Source organism: Echinops telfairi, unplaced genomic scaffold, assembly GCF_000313985.2.
Source record: "Echinops telfairi isolate 266 unplaced genomic scaffold, ASM31398v2 ScPeMD7_5;HRSCAF=22, whole genome shotgun sequence".
Taxonomy (NCBI): Eukaryota; Metazoa; Chordata; class Mammalia; order Afrosoricida; family Tenrecidae; genus Echinops; species Echinops telfairi.
In genome coordinates, this window is record NW_022103901.1 from 41,963,859 (window position 1) to 41,978,227 (window position 14,369).

The window sequence follows — 14,369 nt, forward strand, 5'->3', positions numbered from 1 at the left end:
CACAATGCCTGATTCATTAACATAGCAAAGGCAACCCATTCTGAAACAGGATTATCACAGGCATAGTGGTTAGGAGTTACACATATAATTTGGGTGGGGGGGGGACATAATGCTCCTTCACAAAACAAAACCATACCCTGTTGTCATTGAATTCATTCTGATTCAGAATGACCCTATTGGGCACAGTATATAGAACTGCCCCATATGGTTTTCAAGGCTGTAATCTTTTCATCTGAACCTTCCAGAGACTATCTCATTGAGTTTCCTAGACACCATGGAAAACAGTATCTCCTCCTTTTTCACTTGAAAAAATTGATGTGCTGGGATAATTGTGATTCATCCTTTGATCTATCTTTGTATCTGAAAAGCATAAATAGTGTCAGCTGGTGAGATCCAACTGCTCTGATGTTTCAGGTTTAGATTTTGAAAAGCACAAGAGTTGGTTGATAGCACCAGTAAATAGTTTACTCTAACCTCAAATATGAGCTCCAGGCAAGAAACATGAGATCAAACCTGGGGAACTGACACACAACAGCAAATACATCGCCATCCTGTGAATCATTTTTCCAAACCCACTGCTGGCAGGAAGGGGGAAATGATACCAAATGGAGGAGTAGCAAGGTCCTTCTGGCTCTGCCCATTTAAAATGATTCTTCTGACATCCAAGGAGGCTGGTGAGACAAACCCCACTGTTTTGCATGGAGCACGGTGTCAATGGCTGAAGAACTCTTCTGGGTTCTAACACCCTAAGGCCTTGGCCAACCTGAATAGCAGTCTTTGGGGACTTCTTTTGTATCCTTTAAGGCACCATTATAAGACAGAGTGCTGAGAATGACAGAAGGGAGTCTGATTTCTTTGATTGCATCTTTGTGGGGCAGAAAAAGAAGTGAGCAAATGGAGATTTTATTATGGATGGGAGTTGGCTTAATGTTTTAGTTATGATGCTAAATGGAAAAGGACAGATTTTAAATACAGATATGATACAGTTACAATTAAGTTCAAGTCAACAGGAAATTTTCTACGGGGAGGGAAGATGGGAAACAAACATTAGCACATCCCTAGTGGCTACTCTTAGGTGGCACGGTTACCATGCAGCGCTCTGTCAGTCTCTGTACTGTCTTGAGATGAGCTTTCATTTTGATCTGGACAGTACCTCATGCTTCTCCCTTGGGCATGGTGCCCAGTGTATCTTGACTTTACTGCTCAACCAATCTGCGGTTTGTTTGGTCTCTGCAATGCTGCCACACCACCGCTCCTTTTGAGAAGTGACTGTTCCAGGGTCTGTTGGTAGAAAGATTAGGGATAGAGGGAGTTTTCTCCACCGAATGCCTACACTAAATGAAAATTAGCTGGCCCTGTCTACGGGGAAGATCCACAGCTGGGCATGTGCAGACCCAGGTCACCTAAGGGCAGGTGAAGGTCAACCTGGGTATGCTCAGTAGACACCAGCAACATTAAGTCATACATGTGCCTGAACTCAGCTACTAAGAATGGCCAATACCCTCAACCCTGCCCCTCCAATCCTCTGCCACAACCCACATGGGGGTAGGAGGAGGTAAATATCTGAGACTAAGGACAGGCTTCTCTATTTCAGCTTGGAGGGCCTTTGTTCATGGCCTCTACTCCTTTTAGGTTCCCCACTCCTCTTTTGGCTCCGTGGCCTCCGCTTAAAAGCCATATTTCCACGTGGGCTTTCGGGCTCCCGTGAAGCAGCCATTTTCAACCAAGAACTCTCAAACACGGACCGGGGGTGGCCTTGCATGCTTTCCAGAGACAACTGGGACTATCTGTAACTGTACTCCTTCCTTTCCCTCCTAGAAGTTACTTGGACTTATAAAACTGCTTCCGCTGCATGAATTCTTTCAGCATTGAGAAGCGAGAACCTGGGAAAACCATTCCAGAAACCTGGCAAATATGCCCGGCAAAGGGGTCACCACACCCTGACAACACTTCAGGAAGACTTCTCTTACTCCTTCTCACAGCCTGCTCCCAGGAAAGCCATTCCCTCAGGCTGGCTCTCCAAAGATCTATTAATTAGCTGTTAAATGACGCAAACTTTATGATATGCAAAATAAAGTTTAGAGGGTCTTGCATGGCTTTATAAATGTCAACCATTCTATTTTTCTCTTGTAAGTTTGTGGATCCCTGGTATTTAAGTTCTAAAATTTTCCATTTGCTGGGGTACTTTGGTGAATTCTTTTCTTTTAAAATCATTTTATTAGAGGCACATACAACTCTTATCGCAATCCATACATACAGTCTTTCATGAATTCTTGCAAAACGCTACATGATCCTGATCATTTTGTTCTTTCAATAAATGCTTTAATTTTAACAGAAGCACTAGTTTGCTCTTTGACACACTATGCTTTGACTTTTCTGAGCCTCCCATTCTAATCCGTTAAATAAAATGGAATTGCTTACAGATTTCAAGACTGTGTAAGATTTAAAGTCCATCACTTATTTTTTTTAGAAGATTCTCCTGGTGCTCTATGGCATTTCCCCATGGAAATTGAGCTGTGGTTGTGGGTGAGAGTCCACATCTTTATTGCCAGTACCTCACAGTTAGTCTCAGCTCCCTAGTGTCTTATAGTTAAATCCTGAGCACTGTTTGATGTAGTCTACTGTTTATTGTAGGAGACCTAAAGCCATTTTGAGTCTCCACATAGATTCAGCCTCCATTGTTTTCTTTCTGATCAATAACCAGCAATGTGAGTAGTTTTTCCCTTAGGTAGAGTATGCCAGAAAGCGGGTTCCTATAATTCTCCAAGCTAGCCCAGAGGGGCAGCCTGGCTCTTAGGAATTTACCTAGGTGTGTCCTTAATAGAATTTGGGCACTGAGGTCACATGGTCATGGGTCATTCCCTGACTGCCTTGGTCAGAGGGCCCTGAACACATCTTCTAAGTCTTTCTATCCAGGATAGTGTGCCTGGCTTAGTCATGGCTCTTCTCCTGCTGCTTTAGTCCTGCCTGAAACAGTGATGTGTTGATTCACTGCTAATCCTCCTTTTGTGACAATCACACCCGTGTACTCCCATGTCCTACTAAGGGTCTGCCTTTCTGTGAATCCTTGGACACCATTAGGACCTCATGCAGATGGTCTCCCTCAGCTGGATGACGGGTTGTGGTAGTTGTATAATTTCATGTCAAGATGAATTTGTACGCAAGTGTGGACAGAGGTGGAGTCCAACCTGTCAATCAGGTCACAGACTGGTGATGCCTCCTGGGTGGCATTTTCATAAGGAAAAAACCGTGAACTCCTCCTTTCTCGTTGCCTCTCCACCTTCCTATTTGCTGGGACTCTGTGTCTGCTTCCAGGGGAGGTCCTATGTGGGCTGCTGGACTGTGAGGGCTGTGGGCACCCTGCCTTGACTCTGTTGCAGGGTGGGCACCAAGAAGGATCACCCTGTCAGCTCATCGCAGCCAGATTACAGAAACCCGGTGGATTCAAAAGATTCTAAGTTTTATCTTCACATGCATGGGAAAGGAGAATGAGGGGAATCTTCCTCTAAATGCCAGTCTCCCCAACCCTTTGTTCTCACAGGGTAATTGTACAGGCTGAATGAAACACTTCTTTCAGACAGATGCAAATCTTGGGATGACAGCTACTTGCCTGAAAACAAAGTTTTGTTTTAACACAGGTATTGTTTTACAGCGTCTCCATTACTTAGGGACCCAAAATCTCCAGGAAATAGGCCAGGTAGGCATGTCCTGGTCCTTGGTGAGGGGAAGGAGGAGACCTAGACTCTATTACAGGAGACTCGATGAGACAAGATAGAGGGATTTAGTTTAAGGTCACAGCTAAGAAATCCTTCTAGCTAAGTGTGTCAAATCAGGGCATATAATTCTTCTAACTACATATATTTCCATCATAAAATAATAGTGGATGGGCTCTTCAGGGCACCCACTGTCACGTTCACCAACCTTGAATCCCCAGAACTCTGAGCCCCTGGTCTTTCATCCTCCTGAATCCTGCTTCACCTTCCTGTGCCCTTGCCCTTCAGCTCTGACTCTGAAGCGCACTCTTGCCTGTGAACTTCAGTTGAACTGGGCAGAGATGCTTTCTTGATATAAATTTACTTCTTGATATTAAGCTATTTCTTAGACATCTAAGGGCTATCCAAAGAGACTGGAAAATAGCTCCGCTGGGTGGGGCTTTCATAGTATGCATTTTTCCACGAGGCAAGCATTGAACAACCTGCTCTGAGTTAGTACACCCAGTGGCATCGCCTGGAAAAGCAGTTTTGCGTGAACCTCATTTTTTGTCATGGCAAATTTAAAAGAACAGCGTGCAACTGTGAAATTTTGTTTCCTGCTCAGGTGTAATGCCACAGAAACTGTTGTGATATTGAACACAGCTTAGAAAGACAGTGCTATGGGTTTTTCCCCCAAACGCACTTCCATTGGGTGGATACCGACTCATGGTGACCATATTTGACTGTGTAGCACTGCCTCTATGGGTTTCCCAGACTGTAACTCATTCCAGGAACAGAAAACCTTATCTTTCTACCCTGAGATTAACAACCCACTCGTAACCACTATGCCACCAGGCTTCCTTAGAGCCTGGTGGCTTTTCACAGCAGCACAATTTATTGCTCACAAGAGAAGGAAACGGGGAGATAACTCTCAAAATTATTGCTACCTGAACAAAGCACCGAGGGATATTTATTTAATCAGAAAAGGAAAGAGGCAGCTATACATAGTTGAGGAGTTTTCTGGGAGAAGGTTAAACATTATTCTACGGGGTTCCATTTAGATTTGGACAGAAGTGGCCACGAAGCCCTGTTGTCTGAAATATCTGTGTAACACAGATGCTGTAGTTCCTGTGGATGCTGATCCCTTGATGTGAGTCTTAACATTCTGGGGTCAGAGAGAGGGCACAGTGAAGCTTCCTGCGTGTCAGTGGATTTTATTGGGACTGGCTACAACAGGTGTGGGGTCTTTTAACTGAGAAAACATCTGCAGTGGGCAGATGCATGGTCAGGGAAATTCAAGAGAATTAGGAACGGCTTTCTTCTTGGTCCACCGATCAAGCCCATTGGGTGGCATTTTTATTACCAACATTGTTCAGCCCAAGGTGCCCTCAAGTATGAGTGGAAATTCCTCAACCTAGCTGGTTTCAAGGTCTCTGTCACAAAGCGAGTACTAGTGTCTGGTGGCGGTGATGGTGGCGGCGGCAGCTGCAGCAATGGCGAATAAGTGCTGGTGGTAATACTGCTAGTAGAAAGGGTATCAGTAATACTATAGGAAGAGGAGTACTACATCTCTATGTCAGGTTGGTCTCCCAAACACGTGCACTCTCTAAGAGATGAAAGGAACCTCTATTTTATGGCCAAGAGAAGTTCAAAGCCCCCACCAAGAGTTCTAAGAATTCCCAGGGTCGTTTGGTCTCCCCCTTTCCATCTCTGGCCGTTTATTCTCATCTATTGCTGTTAGGTGTGGCAAGTGGGTTCCCCCTCACAGCAGCCCTGTGTGCACCACAGAACCAAACACTGCCCTGTCCTGACCCAGCCTCTCCCTTGCCAACTCGGAGCCCACTGTTGGAGTCACCGCGTCAGTCCTTCTCCTGGAGGGTCTTCCTCTGCTGCACCAACCCTCTGCTTTCCCAAGCACGGTGTCTTTCTGCAGGGGTTGGTCTCTGCTGACATTTCCAAAACACGTGCGATAAAATCTTACCATTCTCACTTCTGAAGAGCATTTAAGTTGTACTGTTTCCCAGACAGATTTGTTCCTTCTGGAAATCCACGATAAATTCCATGTCGTTCACCAACACCACAATGCAAAGGCATACATTCTTTGGTTTTCCTTATTCATTCACCAAATAGCACTGAGAAGTCATTTCACATCTCCCACCCTGCATTCCACTCAGGGTAAAATTCAGATTTCTAACCACAGCCCACAACCCCCTACAGGATCTGACCCTCTGCTGTAGAGCCTCCTGCCATCCGTTCTCGGTTCTCATTCTGCTGAGATGACAGCCTTCTCGCTTCCCTCAACTGGGACAAGCATGCTCAGTGTTTTTATACTTGGTCTGCCCGCCTGGTTGCTTCTTATCCCAATTAGCCTTCTATTTCCTAATTTCATTTAGATTTCAGATGAGACATTTCCTCAAAGAACTCTCCGCTGGCCACCACACACAATTATTACACCATCATCAACTTACGGAATTCTTCTTTGCACTCAGCACCACCAGTTATGTTACGTGTCTCCCCTTACCCTCCACACTAGCATTTAAACCCCATGTTTCCACTGTGTTCACAATGCTATCCCATTGCTAGCAACGTTCAATGAGCCCTTCCTGACTGAATGAGGCTCTAACTCAGCTAAATGGCTTCATCTACACATCATCTTATTGTGTGGCAGGCCCTGCTTCCAAGGCCTTAGGGTTTGATCCACACTTAAAACTCAGCCTCTTCATTTCCACAAAGGAGCTCTGATTGCATAGTGGTTACACATTCGGCTGCTAATCGCAAGGTCAGCAGTTCGAAACCACCAGCCACTCCTCAGGAGAAAGACAAGGCTTTCTACTCAAGCGGCGAGTAGAAAGTTCTGAGTTATAGCTTCAGAAACGCAATGGGCTGCTATGAGTTGCTATCAACTTGATGGCAGTGATTTGTTTGTTTGTTTGTTTGTTTTATTTTTGTTGGAGGCTTCATTTCCACAAAAGCAAACATTAAGAAAAACATTCACACAATCCTTTTGAATCAGAGCCACAGTAGAGGGACCATGATAGAAAGAGAGCAACACATGGAACAGAAACTCAAACTCTTAAAAGGTCCAGACTTTTTGGACCAGTTGGTCCTGGAAGACTCCCTGAGAATATCACCCGGAAGTACTCCGTAACCTTGAACTGAAGTTTTCCTCAGCGTCAACCTTTATCAAAAGAACAGGTTGGCTCACAAAACAAACGACATTACCCAAGTGTGGCGCTCCATCAGAAAAACATCTGGGTGAGACCAAGAGGTTGGAACCTAAGTTATTTTACTTAATGTAGTGAGGGGGGACCCCTCACTAAGTGCAGTTAGAGTGAGGTACTTTGCTTAGTGCCATCTCTATGGAATTGTTATAAATTGCTCAAAGACAAACAGGCTCCACTCCAGATGTCTGAGGAAGCAATAGATCTGAAATACCTGCATTTCAGGTGGCAAGGCCAGCACTTACTCTAAAGCAAAGAGGAAAGGCTAGTTGGGCAGGGGAACTACAGAGCCTGGAATGGAAACCAGGCACCCAAGGCAAGCACAGGCTGGTGCTGCGAGGAATGTGAGCTATGTCCCTGACCAACATGTATAGAAATGGTTCAATGCCAACCTGATTTTCTGTGTAAACTTTCACCAAAATCACTGCATGAGTCAGTCGGGGCTGGCTCACAGCATCCCCACAGGACAGAATAGAACTGCCTTTGTGAGTTTGTGAGATATAGCTCTTTATGTGAACCCAAAGCCCCATCTTTCCCCTTTCGAGGTCATTTCTGCTGACTTTGCAGATCAAAGCGCAACGCATAGTCACGACGCCACCAAGTCCAACAGAATGTTATTTCCAAAAGGAATACAGGTTCAAGAACAAAAGTAGTCACACAAGGTGTAAGTTTTTGAGTTTGAAGACTAGGGTGTGTGTGAGGTAGGCATAGGAAAGGTGTCTATAGAAAAATGAAATTCAGAAAGAATACATTCTTGTTCTGGAAATGGTCTGGCTGCCTCATCTGAGACTGGAAACTTTTCACGAGTCCCATCATTTCACCGTTCACTTGGCTCCCCCGGCCCCTTCAAAAATCTTCGATCATCTTCCTACTTTGAGCACCTCTACTCTAGACCATTGCCGTGGGGAGACAATGGTAGATGTTAATTCACTGGTGGTTGATTCATCTCTCAGTCACTCCCCCCATCCTTGGGCTCTTCCCTCTGCTGCATTTTGCCCTGCTCCAAGATCCAGGTCCCCTCCTTTCATCTTGCTGAGCCATGTACCCCTCTTCCATTGCCTGACGGATTTCCAACGTCCAAGCATTCAGAGCTTTACTTCAACCCCCAGAAGCCTCCTCAAAAGGATTTCTCTCAACAGAAATCATTTTCCCATATAAAAAGTATTCTGATGCCAGCTGATAATATAATTACGGATTCCACATCTGCTGCACTTCTGCCAGCACTAGATTGGTACTCCTTTGGGAAAATGAGCTACATTTTATTTAACACGCAAAATATCTCGAAAATGCCAAGGCACAGGGCTGACACTTCTAGGCACTGGGAGCGAAGATGAGGCTATGCGAATTTGACCTTCTAGGCGGCCTCAGTCTTTTGGGAGGAAGCCGGCATAGAAAATAGCAATCACAGTATTAGGTCACAAGCTCGACTTCAAAATAAGGTGTAAGAGCCAGCAAACAAGAGAGGTAGTATCATAATTTTGAGCTTGTGCAGGTAGTCTCTGACTTATGGGCAGATCACACTTGGCAAACATCTGTAGTTGTGTTTTTTGTCACTAGTAGTATGCACTTCCTACAGACTTACAGAGGGTGATTTGTGCCGCTACTGTTGAGGTGTAAGGTCTCCAACCCTAACGAGAAATGAAGATCAGATTGACAACGACACTGATGATGACTCACTGCCATCCAGTCAATTCCAGCTCACACTGACCCTACAGGACAGGGTAGAACTCCCCAAATTGTAACTCTTTGCAGTAGAAAGCCTCATCTTTCTACTGCAGAGCAGGTAGTGGTTTCGAACTGCTGACCTTGCAGTTAGCAGCGTAATCTGTAACTACTACACCATGAGGGCTCTGACACTAATAATCTAAGGCAATAATAATGAAAACAGGTAAAAAGAGATATTTGTAATGTTGGCATGAACTGGTGGTAAAGTCATGGGAACATAAGTTAGGGTCTTTTTGCATTTCGTTTTTCCCTTCAGACTGTAATTTCCTTGAAGGAAACACTTTGAAGAAGGACAAATCAATTCCCTTCAAATTGACACTGGCTTACAGCAATCCCATATGTGTTCCAATAGAACTATATTCCATCATTTTTTTCAGTAGCCGATTTTTCAGAAGTAGATCACCAGGCCTTTCTTATGAGGTGCCTCTGGGTAGATGGGAATCACCAATCTGTTGGTCAGCAAGTGTTACCCTATGCTCCACCCAGGGGCCTCAAACGTGCATAACATGAATGGTTGTAATCTTGTAGGTAAATGGTTCTCGAGACTCAGGTGTTTCTGACTGGATATCTAGGGTGAGGTCAAAAAGGGAGTCCCCAACCAGCCATATCAGCATCACCTGGGAGCTTGTTAGAAATGCACATTCTCAGGCCCTCTGAACCTTCTGCCTTAGAAACTCTGGGTTGTTTCTAAGCTGTCTGTGTTTTGACAAGCTATCTGATTGTGGCACACACTCCAGTTTGAAAGCCCTGGCCCTGGTGCATAGCGGGTGGCACATTGGGTTGTAACTGTAAGCTCAACAGTTCACAACTACCAGCTGCTCCTCAGGAGAGAGAGGAGGTTTTCTATTCCTGAAAAGAGTTACAGTCTCAGGGGGCAGAGCGACCCTGCCCTATAGGGTCGCGGTGAGTCAGATTTGACTCAATGGCAATGAGCTTGAAGGTGTAGGGCTAAGGCTCTACATTAAACAAGCAGACAAACAAGCCAGAATCTGTGCTGTGCTTCCATGTTGAGGGCCTCTGCCCTGGATGTGGCCTCTGTCTTCAGAGCCATTGGCATAGGCTTAACTTTAACGCTGCACGGTAGTCTGGCCTCAGCTGGTCTGAAACACTTGTGGCACAATTCCACTCTGTCCTGCGGGGTCACTAAGAGTCAGAATCCACACACCAACAATAAAATCCTTTGTGGGAGCAAATCACCAATGTTTCCACCTAAAGAACTACTGATTGGGTTCGAACAGTCAGCCTTTCCTGTAGCAGATGAGTGCTTAACTGTCACATCTCAGGGCTCCTGGTGTTTACTGATCTATAATGAAAACGTGAAACACTCTGGGGAGGGTGGAGAGACGAGTCTCTTGTGTTCACGCCCGCCAAGGAGGAGGGGAAAACAATCGTCTCTTTGCTGAAGACGTTGTATCATCAGAAGACAAGAGACACCCTGAGAAAATAAAGAGAAGCAAATTGAGAACAAGCGACAAGAGATCCTTCCCCATTCATCATTCACTCAACTTGCAGATTTGGGTGGTTCATGTTTTTCAATGAATATGCAAGATGGTTCTTTTCACCCAAACATAATTAACACCATTCAGTATTTTTATTCAACAGACAATATACCATACAGACAATATTAAACAGACAATACTTAATTATAATGAATACCAGGGAATATTTTTATTAACTAGACAATGTAATGATAAGAGACTTGTGAAAGATTGTCCTAGATTTCATTTATTCTCAGACAAACCTCTGGAAGAGGCAGGAATCACTTTGTCTAAAGAATTGTGCTCCATGAAAAGGACATGAATTGCCTTTTAAATAGTGCAAGAGACAATTACAACGAAGGCTGGTTAATTTCTTTGGTGGAAGCACATTACTTTGAACATGTGACTGGCAATGCCAAGGTTGGGGGTTCAATTCCCATGAATTGAATTAGGGGTAAGAAACAATGAAGGGACACAAAGGTGGGGTAAAATACATGATGTTGTATTTCCATTCAGGAGAACCAAGGATGGAGGCCTGGTGCCATGGTGGTTATACCTGGGATCTGCAAGGTCAGCAGTTCAAGACCACCAGCCCCACCACGACAGAAAGACATGGTTTTCCATAAAAAGTCGCAGACTTGGCAATTCACAAGGGTAGTTCTACCCTTTCCTAAAGGGGCTCTATGAATCCGCATTGACTCAATGGCAGTGAAATTGGTTTGGGTTTGGTTTGGGGAAAGCTGAGTTCCAGCACCCCAGGGTCCTGGGATACTTTAATGAAGTTTCAAAAAGTATGATGATGTGCAGTTATTAGCTTAAAAATGCATTTACTGCTCTGTTCTACCTCTGAGTTTGTTGTGGAGCACCTTGGATTTTCAAGCTTGTAAGCAATCATCCAAGTCTTGGCGTTTGGTTTCCATTCTTCCAGAGGACCAGAGGAAGAGCACCAGAGGAGAGGCAGGAGGAGGAGGAGGATAGAGAGGTGCTGTGCCTGGGGTTTCCAACAGCAAGGTTAGAAGTGGGTGAACGATAGTCAAGAATTCTAGTCCTGGAGACCGACAGGCGCAGGCCTAGCCTGTGCTGCAGGGTTGCCTCAGGTTGGAATAGCATCAACGGCAGTGATTTGCTCATTGCCACTGTGAACAACTGCCCCCTCTGCCATAAGACTAGCAGAACTGAATGGCGCCCAACTATCATTACTGATCATTTGGATCAGATATTCTCTAGAAGAATCCTTGTGAAAAGGAGAGAAAATGCAGAACAAAATTTTACGTTTTCATGGACTACAGAATTTCTGTAGTCATAGAAGCTGGCTGACCCTTGAAACCTTCAAATGCGAAATTTGAAGCCCCATTTCCAGAAAGGGGCAGAACCAGGCATCAAATCCAGGAAAGTTTGCTCCAGACTTGTGCCCTTAAACACTGCAGCACGCTGCATCTGAGAGGTGGGAATGGAATTGTAAGAGAATCTGGTCAAGTTCGTGCTGTGTGTTGTGTCCAGTCCCTAGCATTTATGGAGCATGTACAGCATACCAGTCCCTGTGTTAAGTATGTAACATGTTATTCTTAGGTACCACTGAGTTGGCTCCAACCCAGAAAACCCTGTATGCCCGATGAAGGAGTCATGGCGGTCTGTGCCATCTCTACACATCTTTACATAGGTGCTCGTTATTTGAGTCTACTGCTGCCCTCGCTGTGTCCAGCCATTTGTTTCCAGGAGTTATTTTTCCGTTTCACTGACCTATAATTCACATATCATACACATCACTAGTTCAATCCCATTCATAGGTGTGGTTCTATGAATGTCGATTACTACTGTCATTACTATCCATTGCAGGATATTTCTTCTTCCTTGTACTCACTTGTTAACTTCCCATTTCCCTCCCATCTCCTCTGCCATGTCTCCTTGAAACTATTAATCCAGTTGTTGTCTCTATAAGTTTACCTATCTTGCGTTTCGTATACAGGAAAACATACAAAATCAAAGCAAAACTCAAATAAATGGCTCCAAGCAATGACAGAATGACACAGAGAAAAACCTCAATTGAAAACAAAGTAGAAACAAAATTTAAACTGGGACAGTTTAAAAATCGATACATTGTATCAAGAAGGAAATCAAATGATACGGTATCACATTTTGACCTTCCTACACCAGCAGTAATCAGCCCTACAGTGTACATTGTCTGATCACAGAAGCTTTTCCACCCCTGTTCCATAGTCAGAAGGGATTCACCTGAGGCTTACTCTGCATGGGGGACCCTGTGAATGGGTTTTGGAGTTTCACAGTCACCCACAACCTGCAAACTGTTCACAATTTAGGTTCTGAGAGCATCCCTTCCAGCAGAGTTGATTTTTACTATTTATAATTCTTGGACCACATAGGCTGGTGTGCTTCTTTCATGTGGACTTAGCTAACACCTCACTTAGTTGTTTGTTTTAAGACAAATCTTTAAGATCCCAGATGCTAGTTTTTCTGATAACCAGACACCATCTGCTTTCTTCACGATGTTTTGCTATAGCATGCCTATCTTCAGTGATCCCTTCATGGGGCAGGCAGTGAGCAGGGCCATGTCATAAGAACTAACTGTCCTTAGATTAGGACTACAGTTAGGTGCCAGCTCAAAATCCATTCATACATCTATGGTTTGTATATATCTCTGGTTCACTTTAAAGATATTCTTTTGTTGAAGGACATTATAAATTATCCTCATGAGCATATGGTAGTTCTATTGATATTATTGTTAGTTTAACCAATGGTGTAGAATTTAAAACACTATCAAGCAAAGTAAATTATGCATGAGTAGGAATGGTTTTTGTTTGTTTTACTAAAATTCATGAATTATTGATTTGTACAAATTAACAATTTAGGTGACTGGACACTACAAACAATGAGGGTTGGAGATAGGGCAGCATTTTCAATAATGTCTATTTATAAAGGTAGAATTGGACTAACCGTGTTATAAAGGGGTGGGATAATATGGACGTAGCATACATAGTCTTGGGTTACCATTTATTGCGCATCCTCAGGCATGGATTTTGAACTGAAGACCAATAACTTCCTCATCCATGACTTTGGGATAGTAGTCATCTGTTTCTTCTCACACTCCTGCCTTTCCATCTTGAGGCCCATGGGAGTATTTCAGTTCCTTTAGTCTGCTACCTGCGTGTTTAAGGTAAAATACAGCTCTCTTAGTGGGTATTACAAATCAGATCCTCTGCTGTGGCCTATGAAAGATTTGGGGCAAGAAAGTCCTGGCTGTCTATAATTCACAGCCTGGATCATCCAGGGCTGAATACAAACTAGGTCATAAGTGCCCAGTCCGGGACCTAACACTGAGCTGATTCTCCCATTGGTGCTCTAGATACTTAATGTTGAGCGTTTTCCCCAATGGCAAGCTACTCCACCCAGTTTACCCACCAACTGGAGTGTGGTCGCTTTCTCTGAGAGATATGTCCTCCACCCTGCCACCTTTAACTGGCTTTACGGAAAGGTTTGCCAATCATTTTGTAGGAGTGTCTGTTAATTGGGAAGGACCATAAAAGAACATTGGACGGCAGGAACTGATTGATCTTCTCCCTTAGATGACCCAAAAACAGAAGCCTGCCTTTGACTTAGTGTTTATTTTGAAAGTAGTTATGTCATACAATATTTGTCCTCTTGCGATTGACTAATTTCACTCAGTATAATGTATTCTAGTTCTATCCATGTCTTGGTTTCACTGGTTTATAGGGATGCATAGTATTACTAGAGTTTCTTTATCCATTTGCTGATGGGCATTTGGGCTGTTTCCACCTTCTTGCAATTGTAAACTGTGCTGCAATAAACATGGGCAAGCATAAATCTATTCATGCTCTGTCTCTCACTTCTATGGGTAAAGGTACTGCTGGGTTGTATCAAATTTCCATTGTTTTAGGTAGCATCATATCCCTTTCCACAATGGTTGTACATGTTTACAAATCCACCAGTAGTGTATCAAGGTCCAATCGCTGCACATATACCCTCCAATAGTTGTTTTCTGGGGGTTTGGTTTGTTTGTTTTAATTTGGCTCTAATTGCAGGTGTAAGGTAATAGCTGATCATTGTTTTTTTTCTCTCAAACTTTAAATTCAAAGTGAAAAAAATAGAGGTTAAATGCCACATGCATTCATATGAAATATTATCTCATCCCTGACTATTTATTAATTAAATAATCATTTTATTAGGGGCTCATACAACTCATCACAATCTGTACATACATCATCTGTGTCCAGCAC